This window comes from Podarcis filfolensis (assembly GCF_964270895.1).
Source record: "Podarcis filfolensis genome assembly, chromosome: 4".
Lineage (NCBI taxonomy): Eukaryota > Metazoa > Chordata > Lepidosauria > Squamata > Lacertidae > Podarcis > Podarcis filfolensis.
In genome coordinates this window covers 21,169,050-21,188,675 of record NC_139607.1, presented here as the reverse complement: position 1 = coordinate 21,188,675, position 19,626 = coordinate 21,169,050, and the positions used below count along the sequence as shown (strand labels likewise).

General features: G+C 45.5%; 1 protein-coding gene and 1 long non-coding RNA gene across 15 annotated transcripts in view; one reads left to right on the top strand and one right to left on the bottom strand.

The window, feature by feature from the left end:
• FARP1 (FERM, ARH/RhoGEF and pleckstrin domain protein 1) overlaps positions 1-16,136 on the bottom strand; it is a 201,196-nt gene extending 185,060 nt beyond the window's left edge. For 2 of the 14 annotated variants that reach the window (XM_083610518.1, XM_083610522.1), the window contains exon 1: positions 15,903-16,116. The gene's annotated coding sequence lies outside the window, so the exon portion shown is untranslated. Of the gene's footprint in view, positions 1-14,622; positions 14,995-15,137; positions 15,880-15,902 lie in introns of those variants that run through there. The other 12 variants (XM_083610523.1, XM_083610512.1, XM_083610515.1 and 9 more) reach the window with 11 other exon arrangements.
• LOC310761390 lies at positions 16,055-19,128 on the top strand. The gene is made up of 2 exons (XR_014547459.1): positions 16,055-16,127; positions 17,670-19,128. It is a non-coding gene; the product is annotated as an uncharacterized lncRNA (long non-coding RNA).
• The last annotated feature ends 498 nt before the right edge of the window (positions 19,129-19,626 follow it).

The following is a 19,626-nucleotide window of genomic DNA, read 5'->3' as shown; positions in this document are numbered from 1 at the left end:
TGGAAGACTGCTCCGAAGGCTGGCGGCGGGAGGAGGTCTCTCCGCCCCACCAGCAGCCTTCGGAAGGCTGCTCCGAAGGCTGGCGGCGGGAGGAGGTCTCTCTGCCCCACCGGCAGCCTTCGGAAGGCTGCTCCAAAGGCTGGCGGTGGGGCGGAGAGACCTCCTCCCCGCGCCAGCCTTCGGATGGCTGTCCTGAAGGCTTGCGGTGGCAGGAGGGCTTTCCTCCCCACCGCCAACATTCAGAATGCTGTTCTGAATGTTGGCGGTGGGGAGGAAAAACCCTCCTCCAACCGCAAGCCCCAGGAACAGAGGAGAAGCGCTGCGCGCCTTCCCCTCTGTTCCCGGACCTGTCCTGAAGGCTTGCGGTGGGGAGAAAAGCCCTTCTCCGCACCGCCAGCCTGGCAAGCGGTCTCCATAGGAACGCATTAATTGATTTTCAATGCATTCCTATGGGAAACCGTGCTTCGCAAGACGAAAAACTCGCAAGAAGAAAAAACTTGCGGAACGAATTAATTTCGTCTTGCGAGGCACCACTGTATCTCAACACATTATAACTATGTATTTTCATCCATTATCAATCCATTTTTACATATTCTTATTATCTTTGTTGCTAAGGCCACTTAATTTCAATCCAGCATCATTTTAACATTTATTAATTTTACAATGTTTCTGTAAATAGTCTTTAAATTTCTTCCAATCTTCTTCCACCAACTCTTCTCCCTGGTCTCGGATTCTGCCAGTCATTTCTCACCCTGTTCTTTCTCCCCCCTCTTCCAAGTCTAAAAGCGCTTACTATCTTGAAATCTAACTTGTCTGCATCTAGGTTCCAAAAGTCTGCAAATTCCTGCGTAAGAAAATCACTCAAACTGTCTTTCTCAAGTTCAGGTACAGCCCTGATCCTTAGATTTGTCTGTTTTTCTTTTAATTCAATCATAGACAGCAATGACTTGTGGTCCTCAAGCTGCCTACATATCGGTGGTATCTTTTCCTCTACAGCCAATACTTTTTCCTTTGCTTCCTCAGCTGTCTTTCGATTCAAAGTGGATTCCTGCAGCAGTTTCTCAATAGATTCAGTATTTGAGTTCACCTTCTGCCCCAAGTTATTGATACTTGAAGTGTTTTGATCAATTTTAGTTGTTGCTTCAGCAACTTGTTTGCTTAATTTTTCCAAAGATTCAAATTTTTTTTCTAATGCTGAAGCTAAACCCCCTTCAGATGCCATTCCTTTAAGCGCCACTTGAGCAGAATCTTCCCCTGATGGGGCAGGAGGGCCAGATGCTGATGCTCTACGCTGCTGCAGTCTAGTTTTGCCCGATCTTGTTTTTTCCTGAGTCAAATTTGCCATAACACTTTATCTAAGGATCAAGGTCAATGACACGGTTAGAGCTTGTTTTGTAGTGGGAAATTCCCCTGGCCAGTTTAGAGTGGAAAATTCCTTGGCCAGTTGTAACAATTTCAAAGTTCCTCTAGGGGGACACAGTAACTGTTAAAACTTGTAACAATAAAGTAACTTTTCCAACTTTCACAGGTCCCCCTCTAACGAAAAAAGCAACAGTTTCAAGTCCGGAGAAACCCTTCAGATTTAAAGTATCTCTCTTACAGAGTTAGCTGTCAAAAAGTTGCATTGTCCTTAAACAGCGCGATTCACAGTGCGGCAGTTCTATTGTCCCTTGGCAGTCCGTTCCCAGGCATTAAGTGGTGGTCTTTGTTCCCTTTTCTCTCTTTTTTTGCAGGCAAAAAGTACTTCCCCTTCTCCCTCCCCTCTCCTGCACCTCAGGGAGGGAGTTCTCCTTTATTGATGTTAGGAATTAAGTCTTTTTAAGCGTTTTTCAAGGTCTTAGCTTAGGCAGTCTTTGCTTTGATCTATTTACAAGAAACGGAAGGCGGACTTCCTGTTTGCACCTTCCCGCTTCGGTACCAAATTTAGTATTTTTTTCTTTAATCCCCGGTCTTTAAACTTGACCTACTCATGGGTAGTTGTTTAATAGCCGAATTGTCACAGGAAAAAGGTCAGCGCTCTCCGGCAACAGCTGTGCGGCTTCACTCCACGGAAGAAGCAATTGACTCTCAGCACCGCGCCAAACTCCCCGTTACGCTCCGGAGCTCGTAACCGAGCTCCTTTGCAGATTGGGGGGGCGCTGAAGGTGCCCGTCGAGTCCCACGGTCACAGGCTTCTCCCGCCTGTGATTTCGAAGGGGTCCCCGCTTCGCCGTAGCGGCAAGACCCGGTTTCCGCGGAGCTGTGTCCCTCAGAGCTAGAGGGATTCCGCCATTGCCGATGGCGCCGCCTCCGGAAGTCCCTTTGGTCTCTCTATCTGGTCCTTTGGTCTCTCTCCAGGCTACAATCTTCTCCAGCCCACAACCCTTCCAGCCCCTGCTCTGCACCCCCCTCCTTGAGTGCTTTTGCCTGGCTAGAATTTTGAACTCCTGTAATGCTTTTTTTTGCCTGGATGATGGACAGTGAAGAGTTTGTGTATGTGCAGAAGCTAGCTCCACCCATTCTTTTTTTTAAATAATATTTATTACTTTTAAAGATTACAGAAAAGGAAAAGAAAAGACAAGAGAAAAGAGAAACAAAAGAGAAAAAAGCAATACAATACAATATATAAATAATACAAAACACAACCTAAACACATTAAACTAAACACATTAAACTAAACTAAACAAAATCCTAACCCTAAATAAAACAAAACAAAAACAATTTAAAAACATACATCACACCTTTTCCATACTCTATCTTTCATTCCCTTGTTTCCTCAACCTCCTCTCACCTCCCTTTTTGTATTCCACTTCTATTAATTGTTTCAGCAAATCCTTTCCATCTTTCTCTATTTTCTATCATTTTATAAATATCTCAACATATTTTTAACCTTATTTTCCATTAAGACTAAAATACTTATATATGCTTAACTCCTTATAACATTTCTGCTAAGGCCATAAAATTTCATTCCACCATTTTTCTATCACTCATTAATTTTACAGTATTTCTAGATATAAACTTTAAATTTTCCAATCTTCTTCCACCATCTCCTCTCCCTGGTTTCGGATTCTACCAGTCCTTTCCGTCAATTCCATATAGTCCATCAACCTGGAGATCTTATGTCCGAGGCTCTTAACTCTTTTCCAGGTCCCTTCTGCAGGTCTTCTTCATATTCTTTAATTCTAAGGAGCAGATCTCTGGAAGACTCCAACCGGACAATACTTTTATTCCTTCTGGACAGGTCAGCCAAATTTCCATAGTTGAAGCTAAGATCCATAAAGTGTTTCAGGACATGTTTCAAGATTCCTCCAAATCCAAAGGCCCCCAGAACTTCAATCTCCTCCAGACCCAAGTCTATGTCCCAAAAGTCAGTTAATCCCTGCATAGAGGGATCTTTCCAACTTTCCTTCTTCAGTCCAGGCCGGGATCCGATCCTCAGAATCTGACTTTTTCTAGATTCGATCATAAAAGGCCTCAACTTGTAGTCCTCAATTTTCTTCTGTAAGACTGAAGATCCCACTTGTATTACTTTAGGCTCAACAACAACAGCTTTCTCCTTCTCCTCTACAATTTGTCCTGCCAAAGTAGATTCCTGTACCAAGTCCTGAATTATTTCTGTGTTGGTGCTCACTTTTTGTCCCATATTAATCGCTTTTTGTCCCAAGTTGTCAATTTTAAAAGCCATGTCATCCGTCTTCTTATGAAGCTGTTCCAGCGAATAGCTTATCTTGCATAATACAGTCACTATGGCTTCTCCTGTCAACATTTTTAAATGGTCCAAGGTCAATCTCTGGTTCTCACAATTTCTTATCTTGCAGCTGGAGATTCCCCAGTTACACTCCTGTAACAATTTCAAAAGCTCCCTCTAGAGGGAAACAATCTCCACTTGTATCAATCCTTTCAAACACAACTCAAGCCATAAAGATAGTTTCAATTTTCAGTTACTTTTCCTCCTTTTTAAACGTAGAAGAGGACAATGGAAACAGTATCTTTCTCTTATTTAGCTAGCTGTCAAATACGTTCTGTTCGCAGTCAATGAACTCTCCCAAAACGTCACTCTTTCTGGCAGCCCTTTTCCAGGTTCAGAGCAGTGGTACAGTGGTACCTCGCAAGACGAATGCCTCGGAAGACGAAAAACTCCCAAGACGAAAGAGTTTTTCGTTTTTTGAGCTGCTTCGCAAGACGATTTTCCCTATGGGCTTGCTTCGCAAGACGAAAACGTCTTGCGAGTTTGTTTCCTTTTTTCTTAAAGCCGCTCGAAGAGGTGCAGTTGCAACGGACTGTGCTTCGCAAGACGAAAAACCGCGCAAGACGAAAAGACTCGCGGAACAAATTAATTTCATCTTGCGAGGCACCACTGTAATTTGATTTTTCACTCTCTCCTGCAGGCTCGCTAGGTCCAAAATTTCCCCCCTCTTCTCCTGCTTCCAAGGGGGGTTTTGTAATTTTAACCGATGGAAATTTAATCCTTTGCCAAAGGCTTTCCAAGACTTTAGCTTGTAACGTCTTTGCTTCAATCTATTTACAAAAGAGGAAGGCGGACTTCCTGTTTAAGACCTTCCCATTTCGGTGCCAAATTAAGGTATTTAAGGATCCAATTTTCCGTTCTACTCACGGGTAGTTGTTTAAAGTCCAATTGTCCACAGGAAAAAGTCAGCGCTCTCCGGCAACAGCAATGCGGCTTCACTCCGTGAAAGAAGCAGTCAATTCGAAGCACCGCGCCACTCACCCCACGTCGCTCCGGATCCCCAAAACAGGGTTTCCCCGCGAGTAGGGGAGGCACAAAAGGTGCCAGCCGAATCCCAAGTTCACAAGCTTCTCCCGCTTGTGATTTCAATGGGTCTCCGCCTTCGCCATGGCGGTCAGACACTGCTTTTCACGGAGCAAGTTCCTCCCGATCGGAGGAGCTCCGCCATTGCTGGAGGTGCCAACCTGGAAGTTCCGCTAGCTCCACCCATTCTGACATTGGCCCCACCCACCACTGATATTTGGGCCAGAATGAAATGTGACTCTCAGACTGAAAAAGGCTTACTATGCCTGTGTTAGCAGGACAAAGGGGAGAGGGAGAGGGAGAGAAGTAATCTCAACACAATCATTTGGTTTATTTTCTGTCATAAATCAGGATTTCCCCCCGCCCCTTACAACAAGCTCGATGAACTCACTACAAAGTGTATCAACACCAAAAAAAGAGGCATAGCGAATATTGTAACATAAGCCATCCTGGTATCTAACTTGTATTAATGCAATACTTTCTCACCTGAGGTGTAATCAGACTTTGTAGTGAAATCAGTTATTAATAAGATAAAATATATATACAATTGCCAACAGCAGTAGGCTGAAATCGCAAGGGTACTCAGGAGTAAGTTTGCAATCCATAAATAAAATGTATATTCAGATGTTTGCATGTTTAAAGCTTAAGCTCACAGACTTGCCTTTAACACACATAACTGGTTCTTAAGGTATCTGAATGGCTCTAATTCTATCCAGTTCCACAGAAAGTTACTTTACAAAGGAACATTCAAATCCCATTCTAACAGATGCAAAGTCAGCTTTTTCAATGAATAACATATTCCTTAAAGATAGGGGGGTATCCCAAGTGTCAAGTACTACCGCTGGAATTTTGCACTGTCAACTGAGTGGCCGCAGAAAACTCATTTGAAAGAAAATATTTAGCTCAAGAACTACAGTTCTCAGCATGCAATTCCTCATTTTTGAAACAGCAACTGCAATAAAGTACAGCTTCATATGCCGGTAGATTGCCAACAGCAGTCTCCATGTGCCAAGCTGCTCTTGGCCATTTCAGTTGTCTCAACTCAACTCAAGACATAACATTACACTATGGTTTGTGCTAAAATAGTTAGGAAGCTCAAACCACAGTTTCAATTTTAAAAATCAGGCAAACTATTGTTTAGTGTTTGTTTACATTTACTTGGCACTCCCATTTCTCTGATGCAGCAACCTCCTGAGATGTAACTATGGTTTAATAAATTACTGCAAAGCACAGGTATTACAAAACATAGTTTGAAAATCCATTTCAAATCAAGGTTTCCAATTCTATTTTATCTATACAGGCATAGCTCCAAGAAAGCTTTGCATCTAACACTACAGAGAAACTTCCTTGATATCCATCATTGGGCATGACATCTGAATGGAGTTAATATGACTACAGTCATACCTTGGGTTACAGACGCTTCAGGTTGCGTCTTTTCAGGTTACAGACGCGCCGCTGCGGGTTGCGAACGTGCATCCCGCACGGATCACGTTTGCAACCCGAGCGTCCACTGTATCTGTAAACCAAGTATATTCTCTGTTGTCTGGTGGCAAACTTATATTTTGGATACAAACTCACTACGACTGGCCACGTATTTGATGGTGGAAGAGTTATAACACAGCGTAACATTACTTAAAATGGATTTACTCCAATATCAACAGGTTATCCAAAGATTTATATTGGATATGTTACAAGGCAAAAATGTCTATGCACTTAGAAGAAAAACACACACACTAAAACAACCAACTAGCCCCCGTGTTTAAACAGTTATTTCCTCATCCTCAGGAGAGCAATCTACTTAAAAGAAGGCCTAAGAAGATATCATGGTTTAATAGAATGTTACTTTCAACATATCATGCTACACTTATACAATTTGCAGTGAACAACAACAACAACATTTCTTAACAAAAGGAAAGAAAAATTGAAAACTTGCTCTGTCTTGCTTTCAATTTTTGGACTGGGGAACTCCAGATTTTTAAAACTTCTATTTATTACTAGCAAGGAATGCCAACTGATTAAAGACTCTCAAATCGATTTGCTGTCAAGCTTTTCAGCCAATTAAATCTAAGTCAATCACTGACATTTTGTAATGTACAGAAAGGACTCTGAAGTTCTTGGAAAAGTACATTTTCCTTAAGTACAAGGTAGAATAAATTGCAATAAATAAAAGATACTATTCCACATTAAAATGACAGCATCCATAATATTCCCCAGATGTAGTAGGATGCCAAACAGCTTCTGAAATGAACATCTTCAAGATTCATCTATTCCAATCAAAGATCAAGATACAGTGGTACCTCGGGTTAAGTACTTAATTCGTTCCGGAGGTCCGTTCTTAACCTGAAACTGTTCTTAACCTGAGGTACCACTTTACCTAATGGGGCCTCCTGCTGCTGCTGCGCCGCCATAGCACGATTCCTGTTCTCATCCTGAAGAAAAGTTTTTAACCCGAGGTACTATTTCTGGGTTAGCAGAGTCTGTAACCTGAAGCGTCTGTAACCCAAGGTACCACTGTATATTGGCACAGAATTCACCCTCATGTCTATCAACTGCTTTTGGTTCTTATTTTTAGAAGGAGAGAAAGTGTTCCATGAAAACTTTGCTAGCTATCGATAAATCTTATGGGAAAAGTTATCCTTCAAGGAGTTCTATCAGTTTTGGCTCATTGAAAAGGAAAATGGCACATCTATATAGCCCAGCGAGTGACATGCCCTTCAAGTGCCCCATCTGACTTTTGTTGTCAACATCACGGGTTAGTTGAGGGGCAAATTTTAATCAGCCACTGAAACTCAAATTGAATAATCACACTGATTAAAATCGATTAAAGCTTGCAGTCCTAATTACACATAACCCACTATGGGTATTCTCAATCCTGACGCGAAATAACCTTGGAGAGAATGTGCACCCTTAAAAAGAAGGAGAAGAACATCAGATTCATGTTTCTGCCTGGTAAGGGACATGGACAACTGCATACAAATGGTCAAGTACACTGGCTGGCAGTGCAAACTAGGGCAGACGACAAGGAAAAGAAATAGGTCAGAAAAAAATCCCCATGTACACACTGTCCTCTGCCACAGATCCCTCTGCTTTAAGCTGTAGTTCAGTTATAGAATTCCTGTTTTGCACACAGAAAGTCCAGGTACAATGCTCAGCATCTTCAGTTTCAAGTAACTCAGATACCTGGTAGGTCTGTAAAAGGCTTTTGACTGATAGGCCAAAGAGTCACTAGCAATCAGTGTGGACAATACAGTCGTACCTTGGAAGTTGAAAGAAATCCGTTCTGGAAGTCCGTTCGACGTCCAAAACGTTCAGAAACCAAAGCACTGCTTCTGATTGGCTGCAGAAAGCTCCTGCAGCCAATCAGAAGCCGCAGAAGCCCCCTCTGACGTTCGGCTTCCAAAAATAGCTCGCAAATCTTATAGGACGCTTATGAAAGCCTATGAGATGGCTATGAAAGCTGCTAAGAAATCTTACTTTGCAGCTTCCATTGCATCCGCTAGCTCTCGCCCGGCACAACTTTTTAGAATAATTAGGTCAATAACGTCCTTAGAAGGACAACCAAATTTAAGCATAAATTCGACCCACAGCTGTGAGGCATTCGCGAGCTTTTTTGCGGAGAAAGTCCTGTTGCTCCGCCGTGACCTCCCTGCCAATTTAGATACAGTGACTGAACTGGAGGCCCCTCGGCTGACTTCAGGTCCAGTGTTGGACCATTTCGATCGGATACTCCCTACTGATGTGGATAGATTCCTCCAAGTTGGTAGGCCCACCACCTGCCTCCTTGATCCGTGCCCATCTTGGCTGATTAGGGAGTGTCCAGATGTTGCGCGGACCCCCCTGGTTGAAATTATCAATTTGTCCCTTGACACGGGGACATTCCCAGGGGAACTGAAGGAAGCAGTGGTGTGTCCACTCTTAAAGAAAACTTCATTAGATCCCTTAGACCTATCCAATTACCGCCCAGTTTCAAATCTTCCATACCTGGGTAAGGTAATTGAGAGAGCGGTTGCTGAACAGCTTGGTAGGTTTCTGGAGGAAACATCGGCATTAGATCCATTTCAGTCCGGTTTCCGTCCTGGTTTTGGGACGGAGACGGCTCTGGTTGCCCTAACAGATGATCTCCGTAGACAACTGGATCGAGGTGGGTCAGGACTGCTGATCCTTTTATATTTGTCAGCAGCCTTTGACATGGTTGATCATGATCTTCTGGACCACCGCCTCGCAGACGTGGGGATACAGGGCATAGCACGTAACTGGTTGTGCTCTTTTTCTCTGGTCGGGGACAGAGGGTGGCACTAGGGAAGGAAATGTCGTCGCGCCACTCCTTGGTGTGTGGAGTGCCGCAGGGCGCAATTCTCTCCCCGATGCTTTTTAACATCTTCATGCGCCCCCTTGCCCAGATTATCCGGAGCTTTGGGCTGGGCTGTCACCAATATGCTGATGACACTCAGCTCTATCTGCTGATGGATGGCCACACCGACTCGGCCCTGAACACACTGACCAGATGCTTGGAAGCTGTGGCTGGATGGTTTCGTGGGAGCCGATTGAAACTAAAGCCTTCGAAGACAGAGGTCCTATGGCTAGGTCGGGATGGCATGGTGATGAGGGACCAACTCCCTTCTCTTGCGGGGGCCCAATTAGTGCCATTGCCTTCCGTTAAGAGTTTGGGTGCAATCCTTGACGCCTCCCTTTCCATGGAGGCGCAAGTTACAGCAACAGCCAAGGCGACATTTTTCCACCTTCGCCGCATCAAGCAGTTGGTCCCTTACCTTTCCCGCCCCGACCTGGCCACAGTGATCCATGCGACGGTCATCTCCAGGCTTGACTACTGTAATTCGCTCTACGCGGGGCTGCCCTTGAAGCTGTCCCAGAAACTCCAGCGGGTACAGAATGCTGCAGCGAGGCTCCTCACGGGGTCTCTGCCATGGGAGCATATTCACCCAGTGCTTTTCAAGCTGCACTGGCTCCCGGTGGAGTACAGGGTCAGATTTAAGGTGCTGCTTTTGACCTTTAAAGCCCTTCACGGCCTAGGACCCTCGTACCTACGGGACCGCCTCTCCTGGTATGCCCCACGGAGAGCCTCAAGGTCCATAAATAACAACACCCTTGTGGTCCCAGGCCCTAAAGAAGTTAGATTAGCTTCAACCAGAGCCAGGGCCTTTTCAACTCTGGCTCCGGCCTGGTGGAACGCTCTGCCTCATGAGACCAGGGCCCTGCAGGATCTGATTTCTTTCCGCAGGGCCTGTAAGACAGAGTTGTTCCGCCTGGCCTTTGGCTTGGAGCCAATTTGATTCCCTCCCTCCCTCTCTTTCTTTTTTCTTTTCCTTCTCCTCCTGCAATGAGGCTACATTTTAATATTTTAATGTTCCATTATTTTAATGTTGTTTTTTATTTTTGTTTTTAAGTTGTAATCATTCATCTTGTTTTTATTATTGCTTGTAAGCCGCTCTGAGCCCGGCCTTGGCTGGGGAGGGCTGGGTATAAATAAAAAATTATTATTATTATTATTATTATTATTATTATTATTATTATTATAAATTGGAACTGTCACTTCCGGGTTTGCAGCATTCGGGAGCCAAAACATTTGAGAACTAAGCCATTCAAAAATCCAAGGTACGACTGTATTGGTTTGCTTCTAGTCTCCATAAAAGCCTTTTTCAGGTGCCTTCAGATCCTCACCTCATTTTTGGGTTAGCCAATAATCACTCACTCTCCTTTTTTTAATATCAATCTTTCTTACTGTGGATTGGTCTGGTGATGGGTAGGGAGAGGAATTTAGAACTTTTTAACATTCCAGAATAAACCAAACTTCATGCAAAGTATTTTGTGTTTGTTCAGTTGTGTTGTAAATATTTTACAGTACAGCTTTCAATTTTAAAAAGGAATTAAAAACAAACAAACCTAGAACTAAGACTCCACACGAAACATATGCCAAAAGCTCTTTCCATGATTAAGTTTCTCTGTGACCATCAAATGCAATCCCAAATTAAAAGAACCTAAAGTGATTTTAAAAGAGATTCTGCATGTCATCAGGATTCCAGAAAAACAGAAGGGCATAAACATGGGGAAGCCACTGTTCTTGCAACTCCTTGTTGCCTGAACTGGGATGTTCACAGCTGATACAAGGGAGCATAATGAGACATAAGGGAAGAGGTAGCCTCCAAGGTCATGCAAAGATCATGTCACACAAGATGCAGAGGCAAATCCGGGTCTCCCACTGAATATACCAGCAGTTACAGTCCACCTTGAGACATGTACCTGTATGACATACATGTTGGTGCACATGCATTTCTGAGGACCTATCTATGTCATTAAATGCCTCCTATTTTTAGGTATACATCAAAACATGTAATGTGTGAAACGGTCCTTCACAACCCTTTTGGACGTCAGTGCTGTGAAATGAATTTCACTGTGCCCAGGGGTAACTGTCAAGGCATAAGGGAAGCTCTGTTTAAGAATCACGAGACTGCATTATTGTGGAATAGCATTATGGTTGCAAAGGCAAGAGCGAGAGATGATGCCACTCTGACAACACACGAGGTATAAGCAAGGAAGCTGCACAAAGTGCTCCTCGGATACTACTGCTAAACACCATCAAACCACAAAGGCAAAACCCTTGTCAATGCTGTGAATCCTTAGCATCCCAGAGATGCCGGTCTTGTCAACCATCATTATCTCAAGTCTTCTCCCTGTCCCCTATGTGGACAGTCAACAAGAACCAAAACAAGCACAGGCCAGTTCAGATGGAAATAAATTAAACTGTGTATCTGTATATAATTCCTTTATGACAGCAATAAGATTATCTGGAATGGGGAAGACTGACTGAAGGAACCACAAATGTGGTTGCTTAGTAACAAAGCACACATTCCCTCTTCCAGTCTCATCCAGAAATAATATATTACAAGTATTTTTATACTACTCCTCAATTAATTTCCCAGGGCAGTTTACAAAAAGAAGAATTAAACAGTAAGCAACAAATGGTAAAAGCAGTGTTAAAGACAGTGGGATTGAAATTGTCTTACAAGCATGGAAGATTAAAAAAAAGGTCTCTGCCTGGTGCTGAAAGTGCAATTAGGCACCAGGTGGGTCTTTCTGGGAAGTGTTCCACAACTGGGGTGCCAACACAAAGAAGGCCCTTTCTCTCATCAGCCCCTGACTCAGCTTATGTGGCAGAGACACCTGAAGGAGTCATTTCACAATGAAGATCTTAATTTACAGAAAGTTACATAGGGAGAGGGTACCAAGAGTACCCAAGGGCAGTGATGTTTCCTTAGCACCTCCCATGTGGTTCCTTCTAAAGTAGTTCACATGCTGGCATGAAGTCAGCTATGAGGCTGCAAAAGCAGAACCCAGTCAGCCCATGTGCAAACAGGAGTGGGAAGATTGAAAAGAAGGGGATTCCTTGGCCACTGGGTCATCTGGAAGCAAGCAAGTAAGCTGAGGACTATCAGATTTCCAGAACTGCATAACGCACATTTGCCGGAAGGCAACCTATAGGGATCTGAGCTAGAGCCACATAAGGGCTCTGGAAATAAGATGAGATATAAATGCATTGATCAGTTAATTTAAATGATAGCTCTGCTTCTACCACTTCTCTAGAAGGTTCACAACTAAAAGCTCCCAAGAGCTTTATACAGTACTATTCCAAATGGCACAGAAGTCTTCCCCCCCCCCACACACACAACAAATGCAGTAGACTCAATGTGCACCTGTGGCTTGTGTAGGGTGCCTCTCAGCATGTGCACAGTTCCTTTGCAATGGAGAACAATGCCCCCCCCAAAGGCTGATGGCACAGTGCTCCTGGGCATGTTTTATTTGGGAAGAGATTACTTCTGCACCTATCTAATATGGATCCTGCATCTCACCCTCAGGGTGGTTGTGGCCCAACAGATGGTTCATTGCATTAGAAGTGATCTAGACATGGCAGGCGACCCATTCAACTGAAGTAAGAGAAAATCTGCAGCTCTGCTCTGTGCTGGCTATCGATATGCATGGTTTCCCACATACCATGTAGCCTTATGGAATGTAGCTGCAAATTACTATCAGCCATTGCATGCTCCTTATGGACTGTAGCTGCAAATTACTATCAGCCATTGCATGCTCCTTATGGACTGTAGCTGCAAATTACTATCAGCCATTGCATGCTCCTTATGGAATGTAGCTGCAAATTACTACCAGCCATTGCATGCTCCGTTTACTAAGAGGCTGCACATGTATTTGCATTCACCGTTCATGCATGTAAAAATGCAGCCAATACCTTCCAAAATTCTGTTGTCTGTTTCATTCTCTTTCCTATACTTCAAATTCCTCTGCAGTGAGATGCATGTAGTTTATCAAAAGCCCAGTAGAGTTAAGACTATGTAGTTTAGCTAGGAGGGGGAAACTCTTCCAAATGATCTATAGGGCAGGGGTTGCCTGCTCCAAGATGAGGTGAAGCAGGGTGTCTCCTGACCTTCAGGCATGGGAAGCAAGTGCCTTTTATCCCTTGCCACTGCTGCCAGAACACATCATGATTTAGGAGCCCACAAGGGCTTTCTTGACTTCATGGAATATTTGACCAACGACCAGCATCTCAACCTTTGGCCACAGTGTGAAAAAGTCCCCAAACAAATTTTGTACTGCCTCCCATAGCCTCAAGCACGGTTCTTTTCAATGCTGAGTCAATTCGCACATTCAGCTGTGAGTCATCAGGTGTTGAGCAATCAAGTGATAAGAAAGCAGCTGATGTAAACATATCTGTGAAGCGGCCCAAATAGACCATACCATGTCTTATTTTGGTTGCACCTGAAACTATGTGATCAAGGCAAAAGAAAAAAGAGGGCCACTGCCATGGGACCAAATAGGTCATGTAACTCCTGATCTTGGAGCTTCACTTCTTATTAATTTAGAATGATTGGGTCATGGAGAGTGGGGTGGCATGTCACATATTCTTTAGCATTTTCTCCTTTGTTGACTCAGTTGAGATCTGGGGTATCAGCTGCAACTTAGATCCAGGTTTTCAGCCAGGGGTGTGTGTGTGTGTGTGTGTGTGTGTGTATACAGCCTGTTGTGTACAAACACACACACACACACACACACACAGAGTGAGCTTAAGTCCAGAGGGCCTTCTTGGTAGCTGGATTCTTTAGTTCCCTTCCATAACTTTCCCCTCGTCTCCTCCGTTTTCAAAAACAATTCACTTAGCTTGTACTACCATATTTACACGAATCTAATCCGCACCTCAAACCTTGAAACCAAAAGGGTTTGGTTTGCCAGCACAATCAAATCTAATAATGCACTCCCTGATTTTCGCGACGTTGATTTGGCCAAAAAAAGTGTGCGCTGCATTTGAGCAAATACAGTAGATAACAAGCATACCTTTATGAGCTTCCATGGTAGGAAGGCAGCAGTTGCACTCTGGATCTGTAAAGACACTGTGCATTGTTCAGCTGCAAGGTCTGATCATGGGAGCCAGAAAAGGGTGTGTTTCAGTCAATTCAAAACCTAAAACACCTTGGTACCTGTCAAGAGGCTGGAAAGCCAAATGGCACCTCTTCCAACTAATTAACATGAGGCACAATCTACCAGGGGGGCAAACAACCACCCCTCCTCCGAAATGAACCACCAGGCTCTTGCGAACCCATCCTCTCACTTCAACGGGACACACTGTATTGTGCCCAATAGCTCTGATTTGATTCCCCACCTCCCACCCTGCTTAAAAACACCAGGTATCTTCCAACCGAGGCAAATACCACACCTTGGTCACCAAGGCCTCCTCTGAATGGCACCCTCTACCTTAGCTGCGCACCCCTCCCCTGCCCATATTGAGGAACCCTAATAAATGCTCCGCGATCCCCTACCCGCCCCCCGCCGCCGCTGGGTCGAGACCCGACCTTGCGCGGAGTTAAACGGTTCCAGATGAGAAGCAAGGCTGGCTGCTCCTCCCCACGTCTGTCCGTCCCGTCCGTCCATCCCAGGCGCTCCCTCGGCTTCCTTTGTGCGCAGCCAGCTCTGCCTAGGCGCACCGCCCGGCCGTCAATAGAGAAAGGCGAGCCGGATGATTCTTATTCTTATATACAAAGGGGTAGGTGAGGCGATTTGAATCACACAAACACAAACATTTCAAAGCACAACCCCAGACGAAAGATCGCATCTGAAGCCTGGGTGGGGGCGCGGGCCCACCAGAGATACTGCAAAGCGAGAAGGGGGCGGGGAGAGCGAGAGAAGTCCGAAGAGGAGCCCTTCGCCCCAGCAACTTCCAAATCGGATCGAGGAGACAAAAGGCAACTTCTGGAAGTAGCGGCGTGCAAAACCGGAGCGGGGGCGTGGGCCATAAAGGCGGGGGGGGGAGAGAGAGAGAGAGAGAGAGAGACCGCACAACACAACACAACACAACACACACACACACCTCTCAGCCTGGTCCAAGCGGATTTCCAGGGCTGGCGCCTCACCCCCGCAAGAAGCGTCTCCGGCGGCGGACGAACATGAAAAGGGCTGCTTCTCCTCCTCGCCCGAGCGGCCCCCCGCGCCCGGACTCGGGAGCCGCCGCCCCCTCAGCCCCGCAAGCGCCCACGCGCCCGCCCCCTCCAAGCCCTCTCCCCCATTGTTTGCTCCGAGGTCCGCGCGCCGCCCGCCCCTGCTCACCGTGCGCGGCGCTCCTGCTGGGGCTCTCTCGCTCGCTCGCTGTGGTGGCGCAGGACGAGTCGGCTTGGGGCCGCCGAAGGGTCCGAGCCATTAAAGGCTCCGGGAGGCGGTGTGGCGGCGAGGAGGAGGAGGAGGGGGAAGGCAAGGGGAGCAGCGGCGGCGAGCGGGCGACGGGAACGAGGGCGCCATGGCTCTCCAGCTTCGCTCGCCTCTTTGCGCGCGGGGAAAGGGAGGCCAAAGGGTCAGGGGAGCGGAGCCCCGCCGACCCAGGAGCGGGAAGCGAGCGCTGCTGCTGCTGCTGCTCCTACCGCCGCCGTCGCCGCCTTCTGTTTCCCCTCCCACTCCCACTCCGGCCCCCGCCTCGGGGAAAGGCGCGGCGGCGAAGAGCCCCCTCCAGCGTCCGCGCGCCAGTCCTGCCCCGGCTGCTGCACAGGCGGCCCCCGCCCCGGCCGCCTTTCTTCTTCTCCTCACGCGGAATAAGCGCAGCCCGCGCGCGCGCAAAGCGCCCCCCAACCCACCCAAGACTCACCCTCCGCACAGAACGCGGGGCGGGAGGAGCCTTTTTCCCGCCTTCTCGCCACAAGGGTCAACTCATGCAAGGCTCTCGTTTCGGACGCTGCCCGAAGAGGCGGAGGCCACAAGGTCTCGAGGCAGCGGCGCGGGGTTCAAGCCGAGCTACGAGGCAACAGTTCAGGCTCAGTACCTGTCAGGGGTACCGCCAACTGCAATAAAATATTGGGTGGGGGGCGGCCAGGTAAGCCCCGCCCCACACAATCGATCACATGACATGGCACACAAACACGCTATTCGAATGGAAACGCCCATCAACTTTTTTGGGGTGTCCCATAAATATTTTATTTTGAGGGGAGGGGAGCCAGAAAGGACGTCAGCCCCTAGGAGTTGGCTCCTATAGTACCTGCCTTGCAAAAAAAAAAAAAAAAATCCAGGTTCCTTTCAAACCATTCTTGTCTCCAGGACATAGGTGCCAACTCCCTGGGGGCCCCAGCACCCACAAAATTCCCCTTGAAGGGGCCAGGTTCCCACAAATTTTGGTGCCAGGGCCATGCACCCTGTATGGCACCCACAGTCACAGGGCCAAGTTGGCACTCCTACTCCAGGGAAATCAGATTCACCACTATCCGGAGACCTGAACATTGTCCCTTTCTCACAGTTCTCGGTTACTTACCGGTACATCTTATGATGGCAACACATAGAATGTGTGCAGCATAGAATCATAGAATTGGAAGGGACTCCACGGTCATCTAGTCCAACCCCCTGTAATGCAGGAATCTCAGTTAAAGCATCGATGACAGATCACCATCCAATCTCTGCTTAAAAACCTCCAAAGAAGGAGAGCCCACAATCTCCTGAGGGAGACCGTTCCACGGTCAAACACCTCTAACTGTCATTAAAAAATTCCTGGTGGACCTGGATTTTGCATATGGTTTTTGTGTTTGCATATGGTTGTTGTGTTTGCCATTTCCCCAGCTCTAATGACTCACAAAAAATGATGCTACGGTACTTGCAACAGCCTGCATGTCACCTATGGCTTTGTCTTTTTCTTCACTATGAACTACTTAATACATATTCAATATGTACTACTGCTGATGCAAGCTGATGATAGTGTTACTTGGGGCTGGTATCTATGGGAAGGAGGCTGCTAGATTTTGTAATTTACCAGTATTTACAAATATGCAGGTTGAGCATAGGTGGAGGCACCAGCAAACTTCACATTATTATTCAGACTGTGATGGTATTCAACTAAACTTTACTCAGATTAGACCCATTGAGCTAATACAGATATGGTCTTTAATTTCAATTGGTCCACTTTGTTGACTACAACCCTATGTTTCCTTGAGCCAACTTACCTCCCAGGAGGAATGCTACTTGAATATCACCAGCTTAATGGTGGCTTTTGTTTTATTTTTGCTACTAACCCCGCACCTTTTTCTATTTTAATTAAAAGCTTCAAAACTGCTGAATAGAGCTACTGTAGTTATTTAATTAGCCATTACACCATTCTTATTCTTCTAAGCTAGAGGCTGATGCTCCTGACTCCATTTCTAATCAGGAGACAAGTGGGATGCTTTAAAAATTAAATAAAGGTGTTTTGATGTCTAGTCTGCTTCACCTTGAAGTTCAGAACCTATAACAATATTTCGATGTAGAGACCAGCAAATTTTAATTGGAAAGATGTTGTATTACAAAATATAGTCCATAAATGACTAACCTGATGATGGTTGTTGTTGTTATGATATTTGCACAATTACGATGCCACCACCAAATTTGCCTGCAGGTATCGTCTCATACCCTCCAGACTTTTGTGTTGTTATCACCGCTGAGTAGTTTCTGCAAATTCATGGATGTCTACTGACTAAAATATGGATTTCCCCTGTACAAAATCCAGAAAATGAACTATTCCTCCATGTAAGTCTGTCACTTAGTAGAAAACGGCCAACAAATTTGTTTTCTGGAGTCTGACGCCCAGCTGCAATAAATTAACCTTTGCCATGTAATCCCAGCTGGTGAGCTGTGGCAGTGTTCACCGTGGTTGTGTGCCTCTTCCCAAACCCACCCTGTTTTTGTGTTTTCTTCCTTTGCATTCTTCTCCCCTCTTGCTTAAGCATGTATCGGATTCATCAGCAAATCTCCAGGCCTGGTATATAAGCACAGGGCTGCTCAGCCTGTTGGTCGAACTTAATCTGAACTGAAATACATTTAAGTTATCATTTACTAGTCCCATTGACTTAAATGGGAAATGAATTCAACTCAATCCAGACCTGTGTATGCAGATAGAGAAACTGCCGTTTCATGTTAGCAAAGATGGATGATGATACAGGAGAACAATTTCAACAAATGTGAATAAAGTAATACCGACTATTGTGATCTTCTTATCTGCATTCTGTATTAAGACACATTTAAAAAATTGCATGACATTAAAAATGCACGTTTTATGTTTAAAAAGATGGTTAGAAATTGTGAGCGTCTCCTCTGCCCATTCTCTTTGGTTTTGCTCTTGAGTTTTCTCATTCTACCCTGCGGTCCTCTAAAACAAATGCCTCTTCCTAAGTTCTTTCAACTTCTATGTTTCCTGCATTTGTCCATCTTTCTACTCAGTCCCTCTAATACCACCGCAGTCCAGAGTATGAAAGCTAAAGGCTCTTCTGTGACATCAGAGCAGCTCATCCAATCAGTGCTAGTGTGTCACCCCCCCCCCACCAAATGCTTTAGCAAAACCACCTTATCTAGAGATAGGTAACAAGGCTGCAACCCCCTTCCTCTCCTCACAATATATTTTGCTCCTCTAGTAGTCTATGCTTTTCTTCATAAGCTTGACTGCTGAACAGCAGGACACGGTCATGCACTGCTCTGAGCATGAGCAGATAAGGACTAGATTTGCCAGGAGGGGTGTACGCCCACTCAATCATCCCTTAAGCATCTGTCTGAATTACAGAGGTTCCAGAGGAGCAGAAAAGGATGGACGGGGAGGTTAATGGTCTCATTATTTCTGCTGTTGGCTGGTAACCTATTTCTGCCCCTCATTATGTTCTCCCTGCTACAACCCACAGAGTGGGGAAGTGTGTCAAAATAGCTGTAATGCACATTACAAGGATGGTTAGGAAGGGAATCCAAATGCTGCATGGCCAGAGCATCCTTGCAACGACATCGATTTAAAGAATGCACCTCTTACAAGTTAAAATGTACATGTTATACACACCAAGTAATTGAAAGGAACCATGGCCCATAGTCATGAGTGCTATTGGAAGAAAATGCATTGGATTTCAGTCTGTAAACAACAAGGACTGATACAAAAGAAAAGAAAATTACTAGGCAATTCTTAAAGTGGGTAGCTGTTAGGCAGACCTGTAGCTACAGTGGGGCTAGCCAGGGTTTTTGGCCCTGAGTGAAACTTCCAGAGGGGCCCCATTGAGACGCCCAGCCTATGTGTGTGTACGCAAATGCGTTTGGAGGGGGGTTGCCAAGCTGGGTCTTTGACCCAAGTGAAATAAAGCCTAGTTTCGCCCCTGCTTTAAGGAATTCAGGAGGCCCAAGTTTCATAAAAGTGGCTGTGGAAGAGCAGTTGTGCCTCAGAGATCAGTTGCTTGCCTAGCAGAGAACAGTATGTCTGTAAAAGTCCAATTAGGTAAATGCCATTGGTATACTGTCTCCTGCCTCCCATTATTTGTATTATTTTATGCACTGTGACTTGTTTTTTGTTTTATAGTTCAGAAACCATTTATTGTAATTGTTAA